Genomic DNA, 25,052 nt, shown 5'->3' on the forward strand with positions numbered 1-25,052 from the left:
GAGAGTCCACCTGCTGATGCAGGGGACATGGGTTCGTGCCCCCGTCTGGGAAGATCCCACATGCCACGGAGCGGCTGGGCCTGTGAGCCATGGCCACTGAGCCTGCGAATCCGGAGCCTGTGCTCCGCAACGGGAGAGGCCACAACAGTGAGAGGCCCGCGTACCGCAAAAAAAAAAAAAAAAAAAAAAAATGGTTCCAAAGAACCTAGGGGCAGGACAGGAATAAAAACCGAAACATAGAGAATGGACTTGAGGACACGGGGAAGGAGAAGGGGAAGTGCGACAAAGTGAGAGAGTGGCATGGACATATATACACTACCAAATGTAAAATAGATAGCTAGTGGGAAGCAGCCACCTAGCACAGGGAGATCAGCTCAGTGCTTTGTGTCCATCTAGAGGGGTGGGCTAAGGAGGGTGGGAGGGAGATGCAAGAGGGAGGAGATATGGGGATATATGTATATGTATAACTGATTCACTTTGTTATGCAGCAGAAACTAACACACCATTGTAAAGCGATTAAACTCCAATAAAGATGTTAAAAAAAAAAAAAAGTAAGTACTACAAGCAGGTCTTGACCTGATCTGGCTTGTTCTTTAGAGTGATCATTTACAGCATCCTGGAGACTATTTGAGAAGGAAAAGCTGTTTTAGCTTTGAACAGCTAGACGATCAGTTAGGAAGCTTAGGTAGTTCAGGAGAAAAATTGTCTCAGTGATACAGAGATGAGAACTAATGATGAGAAATAAATGAGGAAGCCCCAGCAGGATCTGATGATTGATAGGAACAAGGGGGCACAGAAGAAAGAGGAATTAAAGGAATGCAACTTTGGTTTCTGACATGGATAGTGAAACAGAGGGCAGTGCCACCCTCTGAGATGGCAGCAGCTGTTGGGGATCAGACTGACAGCGAGGAGAAAACAAGTTCAACTTCAAGCCATTTGCAGGTAGGAATGTTAGTTTGCACATGGGGCATTGTTATAGGTTGAATTATGTCCCCCACAAAAGACCCCAGTACCTCAGAATGTGACCTAATGGGGAAATTTATGTCACTGTAGATGTAATTAAAGTTTAGCTGAAGTCATATTAGAGTAGGGTGGGCCGCTCACCCAATATGACTGGTGTCCTTATAAGAAGACTGACCTGTGAAGACAGAGACAAGGGGAGAACACCATGTGAAGATAGGATTGGAGTGATGCATCTACAAGCCAAGGAATACCAAGGATTGCAGCAAACCACCAGAAGCTGGGAAGAGGCAAGGAAGTATTCTCCCCTAGGGGCTTCCAAGGGAGCATGGCCCTGCCAACAAATTGATTTCACACTTATAGTCTCTAGAATAAGAGATAATGCATTTTTGCTGGTTTAAGCTGCCTAGTTTGTTGCACTTTGTTATGGCAGCTCTAGGAAACTAATACAGATTTTATAATAATACTACCTAATATTTTCAAGCATTTACTATGTGTTCTAAGTGATTTGTATTTGCTAATTCAATCCTCATTTCAACTTTATGATGTAGGTATGTACTATTATAAAAGAGGAAAGCCAAACAGGCTGAGTAAAATAAGGAAATTACGGGGAGGAAAAAAGGAAAGGGATTGGGTTGCTTTTGTGTCTCCTGGATAGTCTCTCCTTTTGAGACACCTGAGCATTCACCAAAAGCTGCTCCAGAATGTAAGAGGTCAGCAGGTTTCACTTAATGGAAAAATCAAAACAAAGAAACAAGCGAAGCTACAGTGAGTAATAGCTAAACCCACCACTTGTGTTATGTAAACGTTTGTTTCTGTGAGGACCTCTGGCTGTCCCACCAGGTGCTGATGACAGAGATTAACGGGAGGAAAGAGGGATTCTGCACAGTTGTCACAGATTATATATTTTTGGATGGAACTTTTGATCTATCTTTATGGTAAGAAAGGCAAGGGGCAGCTGATGCATTCAGATGAAATGCAAATGCAAATGCAAATGTTCGATTCCTTACAAAAGTTGTCAGCCGTATAATGAAGTGGCCTATTTTCCTGAAGGATAATCAAGTCCCGACAGCACAGGACAGAGGCTTCCCCCATGTCTCTTCATGGTGTTACCTGGGGCAGACATCAGATAGTCCACTCCCTGTGGGTGGCTGCCTGAGGACTTGATTTCCTTCCTGACTAACTGTTAGGGAAACATATTTCCTCAGAAATAAATCCCCACCATACGTATATATGAGTTGAGCCTGTAAAGTTATGAGATGGATTTTCACTGTGGCTTGTGGAATCAGTTTCAAAAGCTGAGGAAACAACAGAGCTGATTTAGGCTGCCAAGATGGATACGTTTTAAGGGATAATTTATGTGATGCTGAGATATGTGATAGAGTGGAGATGATGTAAATGAAGAGATTTTGGAAAGTATAAAGTACTATATAAATATATTCCTATTCAGGGTGGTTAATAATCGCTGTGTTATTCAGCACACTGACTGAGAATTCAATTATTTTATATAAGCCATGTATTTCAGGTTCAATATTATCCAAGATGGCATTTTAGGAATTGATTTCTATTCCAACTAGAGTACTCCTCTAGTTTTTATTATTTTTATATAATTGGCAGTGCATACCTGTGCTTAGCTGAGGAAGATGTACATAGTGTTTCATGCACCATTTATCCAGAGATGTCACAATGTTTTACACCCAAGCATTAAATTTTGTTTATAGATGTAAAAGCCCAGCAAAGTTGATGGAGCCATCTGAAATCACATAGCAAGGCAGAAACAGGATGAGGTTAGGACTTAGCAGCCCTGACCCTCAAATATGTACTCAGATCTCTTGAATATTTTCCCTCCTACTAAAATTTTTAAAACATTGTGTTTATACTTAAATAATGGCCTAATGAAGGGACTCAAGGCTCAATTTTTAGCTTATAGATTCTTCAGCATAACTCCAAGTTGAGCCAGGGAACTATCATATGAGCTAGTAGATTTAACAAATGGGGACCATGCTACTGTGCTCATTCATATATGGCTGGTAATAAAAATAATTAAAGTTTGCACATTTTTAGTTATCATTTCCTCACTTAATTCTGTAATGCCAGATATTGGTATACTCATATTCTGGGAATACATATGTTTGTGTCATTCTGGTTTTTTAGCAATGATTTTTAATGTCCAACTGCCTAGATATTTCTTTGGGATATGTGTTCAGAATCCCGAAAGGCAAGTTTCTGGATACCTGTGAACATGGAATTAAGACAACATTGGGAGTTGATGTCTGGCGAAGGTACCTTTTAGAAAATGTCATCATCTGCTCTGGATGCTAACATGCTACTATTGCTTGTGATGTAAATGTTCTGGACAGAAGAACTCTCAAATCACATCAACAACAGAACACCTCAACTTTGGAGAATAACAGGAGTACTGGCTTATAACTTGCCAAGAAATTCTATTTATGGTTATTTATTTATTTAATGGACAGCTGGTATATTTTGTTATCCTGCATAGATATGGTCTGCTGATGGTCAGTGTTTGCTGTACTTTCATAAATGAGTATAAAAAATTACAGCATTCAAAATTAACGTGGCCATTTCTACTTGTATCTCATTATACATTTAGGAATAAAAATAATAAAACAGCAGTGGCATGGCCAAAAAAATAAAAACAATAAAACAGCAAAAACAATAAAATAAAATAGCAATAAAGATAACAAAAACAACCAACAACAGACTGATGTCACTGACAGCTATTTGACAGGGATGGGGGTGGGGTGAGAATGTACCCAGTTGAATGAGAGCAATATTGGATTGTTATTTTTAAATACTAAGAGAAGAGTTTTGGGGATAATTTGGTAAACACTGCAAAAAAACCCTCTGGTTTCTAGAAACAATTATCTCTTTATGTTACAGTACTTTAAACACTTTGCATTGTGTTTGTCATTGAGGAAGGGGAAGTTATTATAAACCATATGTGAGTTTAAAATAACTTCAAACATAAATACTAATGATACTATGAAACTAAACTGAAAATAAAATTGTCTGTATATGTATACATTTATATACATATATACATTTTCTCTGTTGTATTGCATCGCATTTTTGATAATTTACCTTCTAAATCATACTGAAGAAGAGCATATCTTTAGGTTGTGACTTATTCTTAACTCTGGAAAGTCACAAGTTATATTGGTTTTTAAAATGAGATATTTCCTTTTCTTCACAATCATTTCACCTCAAGTAGCTAATATATGAGTATAAATGCCCATGTTTCAGTCCTAAAAATACGATTGCCTCAAATGAACTCCAAGATATGCAAGCATCTATGCCATGGGTCAAAGATGGAAATTTTGGTATTGACAGGCCTGACATCAAAGTATTTGAAACTTATCACAATTACATTTTTCAAGTGTTCACATCTAACACTTGCATTACAATCAATATTCTCTTAAAAAGTGTAGATAATATTGAAATCTAGTTTGGTGCCATGCACTTCTCTGAATTTGGGAAGCCCTAATTTGACCACCAAATGGCCAATGTGTAAGGTTACCCTTGTGAGCCATTTCAAATGCTTTTTCATTTCAAGCACAACAGATACTTAACGTGTCTCACTTGATTAAGTGAAAGACCCAAATCAGACTTTTTGGGTTTTCAGAAGACTGCCATCAACTTAATAGTGTGACAGTCTTTCTGTTTCACTCTCAACCCTGTGGACTGCAGGATCAGAGTTTAGCTGGACATCATGAATATGATGCATGAGTATACAATCTAATTTGCTTTATAGCAATACTTACTCTACCATGCTAAGTGTGGTTTTAAAATAATCAATTGGTTTGCTTATTAAACTAATTTATCCCAAATAAAATTGCACAATAAAGTAGAAAGAAAAAACTTCCTGAAAAAGATTTGAAATATTAAACAAAAAGCTTTTAATCACAATAAAAATTGTTCATGTTCCTCTAACTTAACAGTTCAAACACAGATCTGAGTGTTACCTGTGCTGCACATAGAGGAAAATTTTGCTACTGCCGAGATCAGCTCCTGAATTGAACATGAAAACTCAGGATCTGACGTTCCTACCGTAGTAGTCAATTCTGAAAGGAAAACAAAGTCATTGAGAGCAAAAAGTAATCAAACAATGATTGGGACAAGTATTAGAAAAGAATTGTGGGGATTCTCCTGACTGAATTTTTCACATGGTTATAATGACAGGGTTCTTGATACGACCTCAATTTCTGGTTTTGCAAAATTTGCTACTGAGCACCATGACTTGGTAAACACTAGCATCTTACAGGAGGTGTAAATCCTTGGTCACCAAACGGGTTGTGGACGGTCTCAGGAGGCAGAGCTATCTAGAGCGGTGCGTTTCTAGAGGTGGCGATGGGGCGATGCTGGTTGCTGATGCACTGCTCACGCTGAGTGTGGGGCCTCAAATATTAGCTGAGAAATTTTATCAAATGCTCCACCTTTAAAGGATATTTTCCCTTTCCAAGAAGACTTTTGAGAATGACATATTATCTTACTTTTCACAAAAGCCTAGATAGGTTTAGGAAATATCTGTTCTTGCTTATGTTAGCTTTTTGCTTTTCAGAGCAAATTCCCTATGGCAAAGATATTATCCAGATCACTATAAGTGTGTGTGTGTGTGTGTGTGTGTGTGTGTAGTCACACACACATATGCTTTTAAAATTCCTCTTTTCCTCAAGTTTTGACTAATCAGAAGGTTTAATTGTTTAATTATATATCTATTTCCCCAAATCTTAGAAAATACCAACATCTATTTCATCTTTGGAAACCTCATCTCTCACATCTTAACCTATTTATGAACATTGTCTGTTTTGACTCGACCTGATGAAGAGGACCATATTCTCACAAAGAACCCATTTCTTAAGTTGGAAGTGCTTTTTTGCATGCTAATAAATATCAGGAGATAGGAAATGAAATCAAAGTAGAGAAGTAGAAAGATGAAGTTTGGCTGGAAAGTTGTTTTGTCCTGTTTATTTCAGCTGTAAGGAATGAAAAGGTGCCACTGACTCATTTACTGGTCCTTAATATTTGGGCTGACTTACTGAAGGGCTTTCCCTTGTTCTCACATTACACATGGCCACACACACACACACACACAAAATAGATGCTCAGTTACTATTTATATATTATCATCTGCCAGGGTCTCTCAAATATCTGTTTTGCATTGAAGACAAAGAATTCCTGTCTCTGACTGCTCATTGAGGGTTTCCTGACACAAGAACATAATTAACTCTTTACTGGCCTAACTAATTTCTGCATTTTAAAAAGTAGCCAGATATGACAAAAGTGGAGCACTCAATCCGCAGGGTGGCCATTAACTGCACTCCGTTACTGTATGTTCTCAATTCAGACCACAATTACTGTCAGGGAATTGCACTGGAAGCTCCTTCTTGTACGCAAACAGGAATACCATTCATTAAAGAGCACTTTCAATAAAATACAATCTATATTTTTCAATGAATATTTGAGAAAGAAAATACAATCTTGGGTTCAGAAACCTGCAATATGGTTATTATTCTTTTAATAATGTCGACTTTCTCATGTACATATACTGACAGATGTAGGGAAGGAAGCAGAAATGAGATGGCGGGGCTTTAACTCAGAAGAAATGAAAAAGCCGAGCCACAGTAAACTAAGTCAATGTTAAATAAGGATTTCCTAGAACCACCTACAGCAGACACAGCTTTCTATGGCTTTTATTGATGTCCCTGAGATAGTAGATTCTACCTAAATCTTTCAAGCTTAGTTAAATATGGGAACATGGGACCCTTTGGAGACTGAAAAAAACCAAGAGGCCCATCTAAGACCGTCCCTTCCTCCAAGAATCTGCTGCTCCAGGCCTAATTCTTCTTTCTCTTAATGTATTTTTAATTTTATTAACTGCAATTTTCAGACTGTTGTTTCTGATAAAACACCTACTTGCAGTTTCTAGGAAGTGATATTAGTAATGTTTAATGCTCAAGAAAAATGTCTACAATTATTTCCCTCTAATGAACTTTAAATATGATTCTGGACTAAAAAACCAAAGACAAAAGCAGGTGCCTGTATATGTGTGTGTGTGTGTGTACACACACAGTATGTTCACACACACACATCTTTGTAAAAAAACTGAGTTAGTGGATTTATTAAATGCAAGTGCAGTTTGTTCTGGTAACACACTCTACAGTGGTCCAGCCACATTGCCAATTGCTTCAGGGAGCAAAAGCACAAACAAGCTTGTTGATATACTGAGAGTGTTTCTTTGACAAAAAAATTCCAGGAATTTTGCTACTCAAACAAACCTTCCATTGAAAATCTAAACTGTGCTTCCAGAAAACAACTAAATGACGCTTTTTAAAGGAATTAAAAATAGGTGGAAATAATCTATTAAAAGATAATAAGCTGCCAAGGGAAAAAATGCAACATCTTATTAAAGAAAAGGAAGATCACTAATTTAGTCTCCTAAAGAAAATAACTCTTATATAAAGGCCTGAATTCACAGTAGGTTAAGTAATTTAAAATCATAGTAGGCAAAGTCCTCTCCCCACAAAGGAAATTGAATGCCACTTATCAAGATTATTGTCAATATCCTGATGTTAATTTTGAGTCATGTTTTAACTAATAAGATGATGGATAATTTTGAAGGAGATTCATTGGAAATGAACGAGTATTTTTTTTCCCTTGTGCGTTCATTTTAGTCACTTATGAGGACCGTGATTAGATCATACACTGATGGACTATTTGAGAATAAGGACATAGTAAAAATGCCTTTCAGTATTTCCCAAAGCAGGTTGTTTCTCCTCTTGTCTATCACTGGCAAATGGAAAGGAAGAATTTAGAATTTGAGACAGCACTTTGCTTGTGTGTGCCAGTCATGCATGGAGTGAAATGTGTTAACCTTTAAACAGTTTGGGAGTGGATGCAGTTAATAGGTAGGACGGATAGTTACAAAGTCCTGATTAACTACAGAGCGCAGAGACATGTGGAAACTTGTCTGTGCTGAAAGGAAAGAGACAGCAGCGATTATTTACCATTCCAGAGACCAGGTCCCAGGGAGCAGAACGAGGAGATTCTGAACAGCAACATTGCCCTCTTTTGGCCAAACAGTGCACAATGTGTTTACCTCACTTGCAGGTGAAAGCATTTCTTCAGGACACAGAAATTTTCCATAGCAAGAAAAATGACAAAGTACAAAAAAAAAAAAAAAAAAAAAAAAAAATCAAACACAGAGAAGGAAAGAGCTCACCTATATAACTATAAACTACACACAATTCGAATACAGAGTAAAGAAGCTTAAGCCACATAGGCTAACAAAGAAGGCTTTAGACACGGTCCTTCTCTTGTCCAGTCTCAGTGACAAATGTTCTCTTTAACCCTTGTGTTTATCCCTGACAGCTTCAAGCCATCTGCAATGCAATCAGAATCATGTAGGACTCAGAATGTTAACAAATAGAACAGGAGCTCGCTCTTTTTGAGCCACCAGTGCTTAAATATGCAGGGAATCTGCAGGAGGACTGAAATCACTGAATAGAGAGCCATATCCAGCAGAAATGACATCCACAACCCAGCAGTTTGTGCTTTACCGTTCTAATGAGGCTTGCGCTAAGTCGGAATAGTGAAGGAAATGGGCTTGATTCCATCAAAAAAAAGGAAACGAAAACTGTCAGGAGACAAAATGTTGAACTAATTACTTTTATTCACATTGTAGGTGCCAGTGCCACTCTTTAAATAATATTAATTTCGGGCTTGTCCTTTATCTCTAATTTCCTCTTTGTTTTTCAAGTTAGAGTCCTTGTCTCGCTGGATGCTGGATCCTTGTTACCAGGTTTTTAAAATTGGATACCTCTGGAATTTAGGAATGTCCAGTATAAATGCAGGTGTACTGAGCCAGTTTAGAAATTTATTATAATTTTTTTCTCTGCCTCACAATGAAATAAATCACCATTCCTGCTAGCCCTGTATGTATCACCTTTGCTAGCTTCCAGGCTAAATATATTTAAAGAAAGGTACCTGTGCTATGAAGGCTCACAGTCCTTTGGTGCCTAGGACAGAGCAAGTTCTTCATCTTTCTTTCAGCAGTCTGAGATAAAATTTACTTCATGAAAGGAATGTGAGCATCATGTTCCATTCCTTTTCATTTAACTAATTCTCACTAAATAAAATACCAATAAGGAGCAATGAGTTTCTTCAAGAGAAAAATCTAATTGTGAAATAAATACAGACCTGAAGTTGGAGAGGTGGCGCACATCTGTGCCTGTAAACTGATTTTTCTTCCTCTTTTCATTCTTGTGATTTGGAATACCTGGATTGTTATGTGTATGTATCTTTAATGTCGAAGCTGTATTTGAAGGGAATTAGAGTTTAATGTTTAGATCACATGCTCCTCATAGGATTCATTTGCAAAAAAAAATATTTCACTCAATATTGCTCTACATAAAAATCCTGAGAAACTATTTTGAGCTTTTTTGCAATCAATTTGGAAAATCTTAAGTCACTTAATTCTGTTAGTGCTAAAAGTTTACAAATTGCTTTCATAGAAATCATCTTATTTTATCTTTATAAAAACCCTGTGAAGTAAGTAAATATCTCATTACTTTTACTTGGCAGGTGAGGAATTGGGAGTCAGAAAGTTAATGTGGTCATTTATGGTATGCAAACCCAGGGTTCTAATTTTTAATTTTTGTGCTCTTTTACTTTTCCTCATGTGTGAGATCACATAACTCATTTCCGTACCTTCCTTAAAAGCAAAGGGGGTGGAAAGCTACGGCCCCCAAAGCTTACAAAAAGCATGTAGAACTTGAAACTGGATAGAAAAACATTTAAAAAATGAAACAGAACTTGAGCCTTCCTGTTCATTCATATGAAGACAAATTTAAACCAGCAACATTATCTTAGTGGATGCACATTTTATAAGGAGCCCCATTCCATGCGGCAAAACCAAAGTTTTGTACTTTCTCAACTCCTCCTACATCATCAGTATGCTTCAAATTGATAAAGCGATCCACTAATGTCCTCCTTCAGTCAAATTGACCTTTATCTCTCCCACACCCAGTGACACCTTACCACATTGTGTTTATCAGGATTCATACCTGAGGCAAAGGAAACTAATCTTCCAGTGGCAGTATTTGAGGGGCGCATAGGTGGCAAAAGCAATTGTGTTATGTCTGCCACCAAACACAAACAGCCGTACCAGGTAGCCTCGTTCTGTTAGACCATATTTTCACTGAATCCCCCTTTGAACCTAAGGAATTTGTTTACTGCTACCTGTAGAAGAATATGTCCTTGTACAAATTTCTCTTGGCCAAAATATGCAAGTCCTTATTAGGATAAGAGAGAGCCCGTTCCCTATAGCCATCGATGTCTTTCTGCATGAATGTGTTCATTGACCTTTGAGGCCAGCAACATAATTTTATGTGTGTACGGGGGTTGGGGGACGATGTCATTTCTTCCAGGATAAAACAAGAAAAAAGTCAGTAAGGTTGCTGCTTTTTACATATGGAAAGAGAAAGAAACACATTTTTCCTGTCTCTGAGTGCTAACACAGACACACACCATAGATTTAGAGTAACTTGTGTGGCCGTTTCATTTTCACATAGGAAGTAGAATTCAAGCAAAATTCAAGTGACATTTTCCAACATGATGCTCAAGTTATAAATAATAATGCTTCCCCAGTTTTTTTTTCTTATATCAAAATGAGCCCAAAATGATTCAAGTAGGTATCGCTACTGTAATTTAATCAATTGGTCAAAAAGGAATGCTTACACTAGTGGCAAAAATCTGAAAAACGTATTTTTCATCTTTTCAAAAAATTTCCTTGTACATCTGGTCCTGGCTGGAAAAGCAGGAGGTATTAATAGATCATTAATGGTTACTGTCCCAGGTTTCTTTCAAGAAACCTGTATTAATAAGACAAAAATCTTATTAATACTCTAAATTTTTTTCTAATTCCTTAGCACTTCTTTCATTTCCTGATTTTTAAAATGTCTTCAGACATTTTATTAGTAGCCAAACTTTTTATATATCTGTTTATTTTATGTCATAGTCCTTCCTAAAGTGGACTGTTTTCACATTTTCTGTGTGGCTTCTCACTATTTTTGTTAGTATTAATTTGATCCTCTGGTTTAAGTGACCAGTTTGAACAATTTACACCAGGTGAAGGAACATAAATGAACTTCCAAAAGTGAGCAGATACTTGCTGAAAAATTGTTGAGGTTGGAGAATAATTTATTTACATGCGAAGCTGCAGGCTTTTTGATGCTTGACAGAATGGAGCTACAGTGGTTTTCAAACAATGTACGTAGACAGTCCCCTCACCCAGCATGGGTTATATTCTGAGAGTTCATTTGTAACTCACTTGTGTGGAGCTCAATGCATTTTCATGCAGCAACAATATCATAACGGTGATTAGGAGCTCAGGCCAACTTCCCTTCTCCCCCCGCCCATACACAATGTTGTTGAAATGTTGTTTTACATTTTCAGAGAAAACCTGTAAAAATTTTGGGTGTTTTCATACTAGCAATCAAACAACACAGGAAAATAACAAAACTGAAAAGGAATATTTTGGAAATGCTGGTGCTTGAGGAAAGCAGGTTTAATTAGAAGAGGATGAGGATGTAGGTGGAGATGGGTGGAAATTCTGAAGGACACTCCTGGGCCCACTCAAAGGCTCTAGCAGTGCCCGGTGCTGGCTTGTGATTATGTCTCATTTCACTTCACAATTGGAGACTCTCCCTCCCTCTTTATTACAGGTGTATCATGAATGCTTATGAGCCATAATTGAGGCCATTGTTTCTCTCTGTAGTCACAAGTGGAAGAAATTGCTCAGGGTGCAAAGGATGTGACCTTGCAGGAGATAGAAGAGGGAGAATGGGAGTATTGTGTTTGGGAGAGAAAAACAACATCAAAGGCAGTGACCACAGCAACCACCAAAGTTTTCCTGAGGGGAAATTAACGGGTTATAAATGACCCCTGGGAGGGAAAGATGAGCAGGCAGCACATCCAGGACCCTGAAAGGAAGAGGTGTGTAGTTCGGACACATTCCCACCCTGCAGAGGGACTTTCTCTAGAAAAAACTAGGGAAAGAGAAAGTTAAGGTAGCTGTGTGTGTATAGTATGAGTGAGGGATTCTTTCTTTGTCAGTACTTACAAGTTTAGAAATGTCTACTTTTAACCTATTTTTTTTAGGGAGTTAGAATGAATGGAATAGCTCCCTATATTATGCTGTGTTTTAAACATTTGTGAGCTCAGTTACATAGATATGTATGAAACCGAGCTCACAAATTATCTGAAAATGCATATATATGTAATAGAACTATTTGCTTTGTTGCCACTGCCCTCTGAGTCACTCTTAAACTAGACAGCAACAAATTAAGAAAATTTGTCTTTTTTTTTCATCCTAACTACTCAGTGCAAATCAAAGAATTTGTTTCTATGGGTTTTCACAATGGGCTCTAGTTGCATATTCTTTCAAAATTTGCTTTTCATAAATTTTGAAAAAATAATACATAGTAAAATAGTTGAAAGTCAAATTATTTTTTAAGCAGTTTATAAGCTGTGTGTGTGTGTGTTTGTGTCTATGTGTAGGTATACAAAAACAAAACTGATCCTTGGAATGATGTATGCACTTGAACAGAATCCTTAGGTGTAGATATACAAAGGCGATAATCCCATTTTATTCCATTTCATTCATTGATTACTTTTGAAATATTGGAAATAATTTCCTATTAAAAATATTGAACAGTTTTGATGGCTCACTATGTGAAATGTACTGTGAATAACTCTTCCCAAGAATACTGTGAAATGGGCTTTATGTAAATCCTATGTGTCAAACGAGACAACTGAGACACGAGGTGTTACATAATTTGTCCAAGATCACACCTACGGTAACTGGTGAAGGAATTTAAACACGAATCTGCTTTATTCAAAATCCACTGCTCCTTATGTCAAAGGTGCTTGAAAATAGACTCTAATGCAGAGAATAGTTAGCATGTAAGAAAAGCCAAGTTTCCTTACTTACTCTAGGTATGCTCAATTCGGCACTGCTTGCTTCAATAGTGAGCTCTGAGGGCAATGATTACAACGTAAACGGTCCCATTCCCCACAGACTGACGGATCATTCCGTTCCTTTGGTGATGAGATGGCCTCCAGCCGTGCCTCTGGTCAGAAGGAGGACAAGTGAGAGGGCTCAGGGAGAGCTTTACACAGTCATTACCACAACTGAAAACAACATCAAATTATTATTATGTTGGCCAGTTTCCCCTTTCCACAGAGAAAAGACTGCATTTTTGTGAGATTAGAGATTTTGTTGATCAGTAGAGTTACATAGTATTAAATAGTTACCAAGCTTGTATTTATTTATTTATTTATTTATTTATTTATTTATTTATTTATTTGCGGTCGGACCCGCAGGCCCAGCGGCCATGGCTCACGGGCCCAGCCGCTCCGCGGCATGTGGGATCTTCCCGGACCAGGGCACGAACCCATGTCCCCTGCATCAGCAGGTGGACTCTCAACCACTGCGCCACCGGGGAAGCCCCCCAAGCTTGTTTTTAATGTTTGGTTTCTTTCATTCTGGGCTTTAAGTCATGTTGATAAACTTACAGTTTACAGTGACCTGCTAGACATACATGTTTTCTCTGGTCCTTCCCAGGACCGTCCTCCCATCTGAATAAATGCATAGAAGTACAGAAAGACATAATCTCCTAATGCATAAGAGATTTTGAAGGATGAGTCAGAAATAGATTTCAACAAACTTCTGAAAGGCAGAAAACAGATAAACGTGGTAAATGGATGAAATGGGAACACTACAGCCCAGAGCACACTACAGCAGAACTACAGAGAAGTTGGAAGCCAGTTTTCTCTCGACGGAATTAGTGGGAAAACCTGGGTGCAGAGTTAACACCTAATGGAGAGGACTGGTCTGAGATTGAGATGAAAATGGGGAGAAATTTTAAAAACGTTTATAAAGGCCAAATGCAGACATGGCTCTATAGGTAGCCAATATTTACCTCCAGGTAGAAAACAGATAGGTCTTCTCTGAAGATATGGCCTAAAATGCCTGTAGAAAACTAAATCTTTGGGGCAGTGAAGCTCTTCTCATTCCTGAACTCAAGAGATTCCAAAAAGAGTCAGGTTTCTACCTGAGATAACCTATTTTGCCCACTTCACGTGGAGCTCCTGACTGGAATTCTCACCCAGAGGTGAGACTGATGGAAAACAATTTTATGGACCTTATGACACAGGTAACCCACACTAGGTACCAGTTTCTTCCCTCTTAGATATAAATCAGCACTTTTTTGGTAACACCAAAGAGAGAAAGGGAAGTAAACAAACAGAAAAATGTATACAGGAGGAAAAAGATTATTCAGGCAGCAGCAAGGAGTTTAATATACACTGTGGTCCTCAGCCTGGCTGCTGGTACTTAAGTATTTGTTATTGATCCTAGAGAGGTAGGAAGCTTCTGTCAGAATCTAAACCAGCTATGGCGTTAGGCATCACATTCTTGAGCTAGCTGCTTGTTTTCTCCTTCCTTTTTTTTTTTTTTTTTTTTTAACTTTCATTGCAAGACCTTCTCCGTGAAGACAGAAGAGCATTCATTTACATTGTGATGCAAGATCCTTAACTTATCACAGACTGGGATTTTTAAATAGCACATGTAAGTTTCTCAAAGAGATTTGAGAAAATACAGTATCCATGAAACAAGTACAAGACCCAATATATTATAAAAAGGAGATAATTAGAGAATGAGACAAGGATGTATTGATTAGCAATTATTAAAAAATTGAAATATTTGAAGATAAACTCAAAGACATTCCCAAAGAGAAATAAAAAGGTAAAGAGACCAAAATTATAAAAAATAAATAAAAAAAGAAGCCAGCAACCCAGGAAGTTCATTTCACTAATAAGTGTTTGGGAAAAAGAAATAGTGAAAGAAGACAGAGGGAAATCATCTAAGATTTTAAAAAAAGAGCATTTTCCAAAAGTGGTAAAGAATAAGTTTTCTGATTAAAAGTGTACTTGATTATTCAATGGGATGAATTTTTTAAAATCCAGTCCACATGAGAACACACTGAAATTTTAGGAAATAAATAGAAAATCTTAAAATCTTCCAGAGGGAAAAACAGAAGGATCATGAACTATCCAAGTGGATTCTAAAATACTGTAATGTTCTCAATGTTCTGAATATACTGAAAAATATATATACACATAAAAACATATAGACATATACATAAATATATTCAATATACAGTTCTATAACCAATTAAACTTTACATGAGGGTAGTATAAAGACACATTCCTACATGCAAGAATTCAGGAAGTTTTCTTCACCTACATCCCTTCTACATGATGTTACTTAAAGATACACTGCAGCAGAGTAAGTGTGTCTTCTAAGAATGAGGAAGAGGTGATCAATCTCAGAGTATGTAGTTTAATTCAATCCAATCGGGCAACGAAGAGAGGTTTGAGAATACTAATTGTGCACAATCCCACTAACAACCAATGAAAACTGGAGCCAGAGGATAGAAGACTCTGAGAAGAGGTTTCGTGGAAAAGGGCAGACTCAATAAATTAGGCGGTTTTTTTAAAAGCCTGAAAAATCTGTGGCTACAAAAAACGACAAATCGTTTTTTTTTAAAGAAGAAAATAAACTCCAGAAGAAAATACCCTCAAAAACATCATGATCAAAGTATGAAACAACTGAAAATATGATTACTTAAATTCATAATTATAGCCTAGGAAAATAGAATCCATTTTTGTTGCTGTTGTTGTTTTTGTTGACCTCAGGAACATTTTCCATCAAGTCTTCCAGAGGTCATAACAGTTGAACAAGAGACAAAAAAATTATATTTCTAGCACACTAATTGGCTCTGCAGTGAAAAATCTTTACATAACGATAATAATATAAAGTTTTATAGTGTTTTCCAGTTTGTAGAATCAATTCATGGCCAGAGTTTGGAAGACAGCTTTTGCTTACAGAACAGAATTTAAATGCTAACAGTGTTAACAGGTAAAAATGCAAGAATAATAGACAAAAGGTAGGCTAGGGAAAGTGGGAGAAGAGATAGAGGAAGAGGAGTTAATGTCTTTATCTGACAAAGTAGGGAAAAAGGTGATGTTGTTGAAAGTGATGCATCAGACTTCACACCACAGCAGTATAAGCTGTTTCATGTTTTGAAATATCCCTTTCTATTCAAACCATATAGCAATTCTTGACAATATGATTGCATGATCTACTTCCATAAACCCATCCGAAAAAGTCTAGTCTCCCTGGACTTCAGGGGAGGGTGGGCGTGATCTAATCATCAAGTTGCTACAATCATTCCTATCCTGAACTGTGATAGGCAGAATAATGCACTCCTCCAAAGATGCCGATGTTCTAATCCCCAGAATCTATGAATATGTTACCTTACATGACAAAATGTAATTTGCAAATGTGATTAAGAACATTGAGGTAAGAAGATTATCCTGGATTATCCCGTGGTCCCAATGTAATCACAAGAGAGATTCCCTTTAAGAGGGAAAGCAGGAGGGTTAGAGTCAGGGAGAGTTGAAGATGCTACATTGCTGGTGTTTGAAAAAGGATGGAAAGGCCAAAGAATTCAGGTGGCTCTTAGAAGCTGGGAGAGTTAAGGAACAAAATTCTCCACTAGAGTCTCCAAAAAGAACACAGACATGCTGACACCTTGATTTTATCCCAGTAAGACCCATTTTGGATTTCTGACCTACAGAACTATAACATAATAAATTTGGGTTGTTTTATGGCACTTAGTTTGTGGAATTTGTTACAGCATCAATAGGAAGCTAATACGTAAGCCAATTTACACAGCTTCTTAAGAGAATGGATTTCTACCATTTCTCTGTCCAAGGTTACTTTCAGGTATTGTGGTCAAAATACGGTAGAGTCCAGACGATATGGATAGACAACTATATTAAGTTTATCTACTCAATATTTCTTAGTAGTGTTTCGATCCTGCCCACACATTAGAAGCATCTGAGGTGCTCTAAAAATATTAACTGCCAGACCCTACAGTAGAACGATTAAATAAGACTCTCTGGAAAAGAGGCTTGGGCATTAATATTTTGTAAACAGTCACTAGGTGATTTTATTGTGAAGTCAAAGAGTTGAAAATTAGTGGTCTACACTGACTCAAGTCATTGGGAGACACAAGAGGTGGTGCTGTACACAAAAATCTAAAACATATAGGACCACTGTAAGACATTATTAATAACCCACATTCTTCTCTTGTTCACCTCATGTTCCGTCTCTAGGTGATGTGTTTTTCCACCTATAATTGCTATATGCTTTATAGTCACCCAGTTCCTTCCCTATAATATAATTATAAAAAATTGAAATCATTTTTTCAAGACATCCAAGAATGCTGAATGGACAATTCTAAAACCTTATCTCAACTCAGTTAAGTCCTACTGAGATCTTATCTCTCTTTACTCCCTATGTCAGAAGAATGAACACTATTCTCATAGTTTGCTGGCTTCTCTTCTTTGTCTATTAGATCCTATTAATGCATACTGCCTTTTCAATTCTGTTAACTCATTTTATTTCCACTAACTCAACTGCGTACTACTCCTCTACTATACAACTCATTCTCCTTCTGAAAGTCTCCTCTGACTAATTATGTACAGAAAGAGATCAAATGAAAAAGACATAGCCACGTTGAACAGCAAAGTAAGCCTCATTATCAATCTAAATCAGAAGAGAAATGTGAAGTAGTAAGCAGGCTGGGGCCTGCTGCATAGTTGATCTGTTGGTTGAGGAATGAGGTTCAAGTGTGAAGAGACTAGAAGAAAGGTCATGCTTGAAATCAGGGACTAGAATAAGATATCTTACGAAATGTAAAATAGATAGCTAGTAGGAAGCAGCCGCATAGCACAGGGAGATCAGCTCAGTGCTTTGTGACCACCTAGAGGGGGTGGGATAAGGAGGGTGGGCGGAAGACGCAAGAGGGAGGAGATACGGGGATATATGTATATGTATATGTATAGCTGATTCACTGTGTTTTACAACAGAAACTAACACACCATTGTAAAGCAATTATACTCCAATAAAGATGTTAAAAAAAAAAAAAACCCTAACCTAGAGAGTGAGCTGAATAGAGCTGTAGCAGATCACTGACAAACTAAGCCTTATGTAAATTGTACTGAATTTTTAAGAAAAAAGGAGAAGGAGACTCAACCTTGCCTCTGAGGCCTGGGTCAAGCCACCCACTAGCTCAAGTATCTGGATGTGAAATATTCATAATTATTCTGCAGCATAGGAGTAACATGCTTGCAACACAGATCATATTTTGGCCAGACAAAAATAAATGAAGATAGATAGGTAGATAGATAGGGCAAGAGTGAACAAATTCCCAATCAAGAAAGATCTGTAAATTTTTATTAAAAACTAGTGCTAAAAAAGACAGCAAACAAAATTAAAATCAACTACTCAACTACTGGGAAATAAATAAATGCAGACAAAACAAAAATAATAAACTAACTTGAAAAAGACTTTACAAACATATTTAGAATCTCAAAGACATAAAGAATTAAATTATATCTACTAAAATAAAAAAACTAAGAAATTTTAAAACAAAACCAATTGTTAATTAATTAAAATAATTATTAAAAAGTTAAAAGACCAATCTTGGACATACAAGAAAGAGCCAATTAGAAATGCTGGAAATTAACAAAAATTGGGATTAAAAATCTCAAGAGAAGGAATTAATATCTAGATGGATAGACATGAAGAGAGAATTCATGATCAGAAGACTGCACCAGGGGTTTTATCCAGATTGCAACACAGAGTGATCAAAAGTAAAAAAATATTAAATAGCAATTTAAAAAAACCAGCAAACATAGGAAAAGATTGAAATATTCCAAGGTACAGTAAAGCCAGAAGAAGAGAATAGAGCAAATAACTAGGAAGAAATACTGAGGGTGATATGGTGAGTCCTTTCAAGCAATGGAAAAATAATAATGTACACAGGTCCTGAGTAAGTCAGAGATAAATATCTAGACATATTGTAATAAAACTGCGGAACATCTGTTATAAAAAGAAAATTTTATCATCTACCAGAAAGGTGGCAAATTACCTATAAAAGGATGAAATAAGGGGATTTCCCTGGTGTTCCAGTGGTCAAGAATCTGCCTGCCAATGCAGGGGACGTGGGTTTGATCCCTGGTCGGGGAACTAAGTAAGATCACACGTGCCGCTGGGCAACTAACCCCGCATGCCACAACTACTGAGCCCACGTGCCCTAGAGCCCCTGCACCACAACTGGAGAGGAGCCCACGTGCCACAACGAAAGATCCCACATGATGCAATGAAGATCCCACGTGCCGCAACTGAGACCCGACACAGCCAAAAAATAAATAAATAAAAGTAGCCTTCTCACTAGCAAAAATGGTGCCAGAAAACAAAGTAATACTATTTTCAAAATGCTGTTATTCCTAGAAATCAATAATTTCTAGAAATCATTACAAGCCACACTATTATTCAAGAGTGAGGACAAAATAAGTGCATTTTCAGATACACAAAAACTAATCACTCATAAACCCTCCCAGAAAGAATTACTCTGGGCCGTGCTTCACAAGGAGAATATAAACAGAGGCAAGGAATGATTACAAAAAGAATGGTAACTACAGAAACTGGAAAATTTTGTCAATAAACTTTAATCATTTTTTAAATAATTATATTCTTAAAAAGGAAGATACAGTTAAAATGTAAGAATATAATAGGGAGGAAGTGGGTAGAGGTGCAAATAAGCTTTTTTTTAAATTTGAGCAAAAAATAAAAATAAGGACTATCTTGGAATTTTTTATAAGACTACACAGGTATTTCTGAAAGTGTATGGAACAAGAAATACATGTTGAAACATTTTAATTAAACTTAGATATTCAACCAATGTAAGATTCAAACAAATTTGAGTACCATGAAAGAGAATGGAGGGAGATAGTGTGTGTGAGTCAAGTAGATAATCCAAATAAATACGGATTCATTAGATTCAAAGGGGTGCCTCTATGGAATGTGGGATTGCAGTTTGTAAAAGGTGGGATGGGGGCTTCCCTGGTGGCGCAGTGGTTGAGAGCCTGCCTGCCGATGCAGGGGACACGGGTTCGTGCCCCGGTCCGGGAAGATCCCACATGCCGCGGAGCGGCCGGGAGCCATGGCCGTTGAGCCTGCGCTCCGCAACGGGAGAGGCCACAACAGCGCGAGGCCCACATACAGCAAAAAAAAATTAAAAAAAAAAAAAAAAAAAAAAAAAAAAAAAAAAAAAAAGGTGGGATGGAAAGGGGTTTTTTTTGTATGAACTCTTCCCTACTATTTTGTTACATTTTTTGATAAAAATTTAAAAAGAATCCAAGTTAATGTACGGTGTTTGTGATAAATAGTGATCCATTTGCTAAAACCCAGCAACACTTAACTGTCATTGATGTCAAAGGCATTTGTTTATTATAAAATTTTTCCACTATTAAATTGTGCAGCACTTGCTTTCATGAGATGTAGTTTGATGTTACGAATAACAGAATTGTTTCTATTTAGTTTAAAAGCTTCCTTTCCTGAAAACAGCTGGGTTTTTCTACAACTAAATGTGGTTAAAATAACCCTTCCAGTCTAAGTAAGTCTTCCTATTCAATTTTACAGAAGGAAGTGAAAGACAAAATAAAACCACCCAGATTTAGGACTAAGATATGTGCTTGAAGATGCCAGTGTTCTCTAACGAGGTTTTCAGACAAAGAACTCTGAACTTAAAAGACTCAATGACACCTAACTGAAAAGAAAAGTCTCAAGAAAAATAAAAAGAAATTTTCTTAAATTTAGATTCTCTTTAGGGATTGGTCATAGAAGCTATTTGAAAATCTCTGCATTTCTTCACAGAAAAACTTTAACGCCGTTTTATGTATTTCTTTTTTTCTCATGTTTATTTTAAACACTAAAATAATGTTTCTTTAAAAATTTATACATTGCAGAAAATTTAAAAGAAGGGAAAAAAATTACCCATGGTTTCATCATAGGATTTCAATTTCTGTGAGTTTTATTGTTGTGTGTATAGTCTTCCATTCTTCTTCTTTTTAGTCTCTGTGCATGGGAGGTTTGGTTGCTTTTTTAATTTCTCTTTACATAATTGTAATCAAACTGCATATAAAATTCTGCTCTTTTAAAGTAAGCATTTCAAGAAGTGGTTCATCCTCTTTAAGTCCTTTGGAGAACTACACACTTTATTTTTTGATATGTAACAATTACATTTATTTGTTCAATGAATATTTCCTAACATATGCCAGGTACTGTTTGTCCTGGGTGCTAGAGAGAGAAAAAAATTATCTTCCCTCCTGGAGCTTACACCCTAATGGGGGAAAAACTCACACTGAGGATAATAAATAGTAGTTTATATAGCATATTAGAAAGTGGTGTATACTATGGGAGATGTATATCTGAATAGAGAGATGAGGAGTGCTGGGGCAAGGTTCCAGTGCAGGTAGGGAAGGAAGGTCTCACTGGGAGATAACACTTGAGCAAAGATGTGAAATTGGCAAGAATCATGATCCATTTTGATTTCTGAAAGAAGGATGTCCAGGCAGGGTGGGCAGCCAGCGCAAAGGCCTTGAGGTGGGAGCATGCCTGGCCTATACAAGGAAGAACAAGGAAGCTAGAAGGGGTGGTCAAGATGTAGGGAAATAGAAGAACTTAGTGTAATTGGTGGCAGAGGGCAGGTCACATAGGATTCAAATCATTAAGTTCTTTGACTCTTGTTCGAAGAGAAATGCGGGACCAAATTTACAGAAATTAGTTTCTGTGGAAATTTGAGCAAAACATTTAATATATAAAAAACTAAACTGGAGAAAATACTATATGCTGTATTGTAAAGAGGACGTTTTCAGGTCCTTTCAGGAAGGACTAAATGACCTTTCAATCTTTTACTTCTAAAATTGAACTCTGTTTAGTAACATTCTATTCAAAAATGCTTTTGGAAGAAAAATGTAGTATGATGGGTTTGTCACTGAGTTATGACACAGCAGGGTATTTAATCTGCCCTTGATTTAATCTTGAGACACTTGGTGCCAGGGCATTCTGACTATGGTCTCTGCTATGGAATTCTCTGCTCAGGTTGTCTTTTCATTTAAAATTAATTGAAAAAGTATCTATCTGCTGCTGTTTTCAACCACCTGAAAATGCATAAACGTTGAGTAGCCTGCAAAGTGTTTTTGGACTTCTCTTGTCTTCCTGTGTATTTTGTTGATGGGAGAACAGAGCTGTAAGATCAATGGGGTTTTAGTTTTATCATTATAGAGGGAGTCATACAATTTTTACGTTGCTATACTTTTCATTGCATGAATGATATTTGGGATAAACAAATACATGTAAAAAATCTACATGAATATGTTAAGAGTTGTAAAAAGGATACCCACAGTCCATTCTGTCTTTTATCATTGATGTGACATTCACTCACTTAATATTTATTGACTTCTTATTCTGTGTCTGGAGCTGTTTTAGGTACTGCAGAACAAAAATGAAGAACAGTATAGTTCCTGCCTTCATAGATTTTAAATTAGCAAGTCAATGTAGTGTGTCAAATGCTATGATGGTAGAAGTAAAAGATGCTATAAGAGCATATAGAGGGGGCATCTCATCCAAGATTAGATGTGAAGTGTTATTCAGGGGATGTTTCAAATACTTAAAGCACACATGCATGCACACAAAAATTCAAGCTTCGCATTTGCCTTTTTAAACACCTAAAATGGAATGTCCCTGGGGCTATTTTTCCTAGTAAGCAGGGCTTTTTAATTAGAGAACTGGGTCTGCTCCTCATTCTAAAGAGATAATCAGGGGATATCCTTGATAAAATAAAGTGAACAGATATTTGCTATTTCCACAAACTCTGAACTTTTGGATGGTCTATTATTTCACCTCATTAGAAACTTCCTACTCCTAGCAGAGTTCTAACCTGGGCTATAATTGCAGCAGATACTACCAGATTTTCAGCTAGTTGAAGTCAAACAAATAGCTGACTTCACCATCTTGGTTACTAGCAATTGGTATAGCAATTGTATTACGTGTAGATACCCAATGGAAAACAGCCAAGAGCCATTTTGAATGGAAGCCTTAAAGTTCCACAGAAGAAAAATTGACTGCCTCAAGTAAACTGGTTGGACAAACTGGATTTGGGATTGTCAATACAGGTGTCACACCAGCAGCAGAGGACAAGCGTCTGTTTTCCCTTTCCTTGGATGTACTTTAGAGATAAGACATGAGTCCCACTGTACTATCCAATAGTGATGGAAGAAAGAGTATTCATGGTGATTTTTAGTTTTCTACTTAGCCTGCAGCTGCAACCTGATGTTTTCCAATGTATACTGTTCCTGTTTTCACAATCACTTTTTTCCCATGCAAAACTAACAGCTTCCCCTTGTATTTTGTTGACAAGGAGTTGGGATTTTGTTTCAGCAAACTAGTAAAGTAGAAACATTAACTCCCATGCCCTGGAGGAGAGAGGATGCGTCAAATATCAAGATAAAGCCCCAACCCTTGCCATGCTGGAAGGAGTTAGAATAGGTCCATGCTTTTAATAGAAATCACTCTATGTGCCACAAACAAATGTAAAAAGTCTGCAAAAGCTTCCAGCAGGAAGTAATTTCTAAGCCCTGAATTATGGGAGGAGTTATCCCAGGGAGGAGTGGTGGGAATGAATTTCAGGCAGACAACAGGTTGTGTTACCTGAAGCTAGAGAGAAAATGATACCTATAAAGAAATGAAGAGGTTCATATTCAATATGAATTGAGTGAAGAATATGAGATTACAGTATGTACCAATGCACTGAGAAGGGCTGCATGACCATTTGAAGAATCAATGACTGATAAATGTGTAGGTTTGTCCTGGAGAGTCGCAACTTATTGTGATTATGAAAAATTTGTGATTTTCAAAAGAACTGGCAAAACTCACTACAATCATTTTCTTGGAGAAGAGAATGAGATCCAAATTTTAATTTTTGGACAGAGCTCCAAGTCCCAGGGCCTTAACTTTAATGGAATATCACTGTAAATAAAAGAATAAATCTGACTCTATAATCCTCCAAATGTATTTTGAAGACATTTTATGTAAGTGAGTCTACATACCAAAATGTTAAAAAAATATGATGCTCTAAGAAAAGTCCTCAGATACACATTATTTAAAATAAAAAGTTCTTAACTTTATAGTAAACAAAATCTATTTGTAATACATTTTTTCCTAATATTTAGATGATACATTATTCTTGACTTTATTTTTCTCATATGTTACATTTTCTGGAATCGGATTAATTTAGCCTTCATGTATTTTGAAATCATATACTAGGTCACCTCAAACTGATCTTTTTTTTTTTTTTTTTACTGAGAATATCATCTTAACATTTTCAGTGGAATACACATTCCAGACAGTTGGTATCATTTCTATTTCTCTATCTGGTTCCCCGTGCTTGCCAGTATATGTAAGTGTATGATATTCACTTGGAATAAAGAAGACTGCATTTGCCATTAGGCTGGACTGGTGGTGTCTCCATAATAACAACAGATTTCTGACACATGGCTTTAGTTACTTTATATAGTGTTGTAGGGCTTCCCCAGTGGCGCAGTGGTTGAGAGTCCGCCTGCCGATGCAGGGGACGTGGGTTCGTGCCCCGGTCCGGGAAGATCCCACATGCCGTGGAGCGGCTGGGCCCATGAGCCATGGCCGCTGAGCCTGTGCGTCTGGAGCCTGTGCTCCGCAACGGGAGAGGCCACAACAGTGAGAGGCCCGCGTACCGCAAAAAAAAAAAAAAAAAAAGCAGGAAGTATATAGTGTTGTAGGCTGGAAAAAAATGTGAGTTCTAGAGACTCAGATCTAAGCCTGAAACTTAGCTCTTCATTTAAGACTAAAAACTCAGGAATATTCATTGCCTTCTCCAAATCTCAGTTTTCTAATATGTAGTGGTAGTAAGGCCATTGCTCCAAGGTTGTTTTAAATATTAAAAATTTAATGAATATATACAAAGCGCCTACAACATGGTTGAGACTTAATGAATGATAGTTGTGACTATAATAATAATGATCACAGTATTTACATAAACCAATAATAAGTATTTATG

This window comes from Hyperoodon ampullatus (assembly GCF_949752795.1).
Source record: "Hyperoodon ampullatus genome assembly, chromosome: 8".
NCBI lineage: Eukaryota > Metazoa > Chordata > Mammalia > Artiodactyla > Ziphiidae > Hyperoodon > Hyperoodon ampullatus.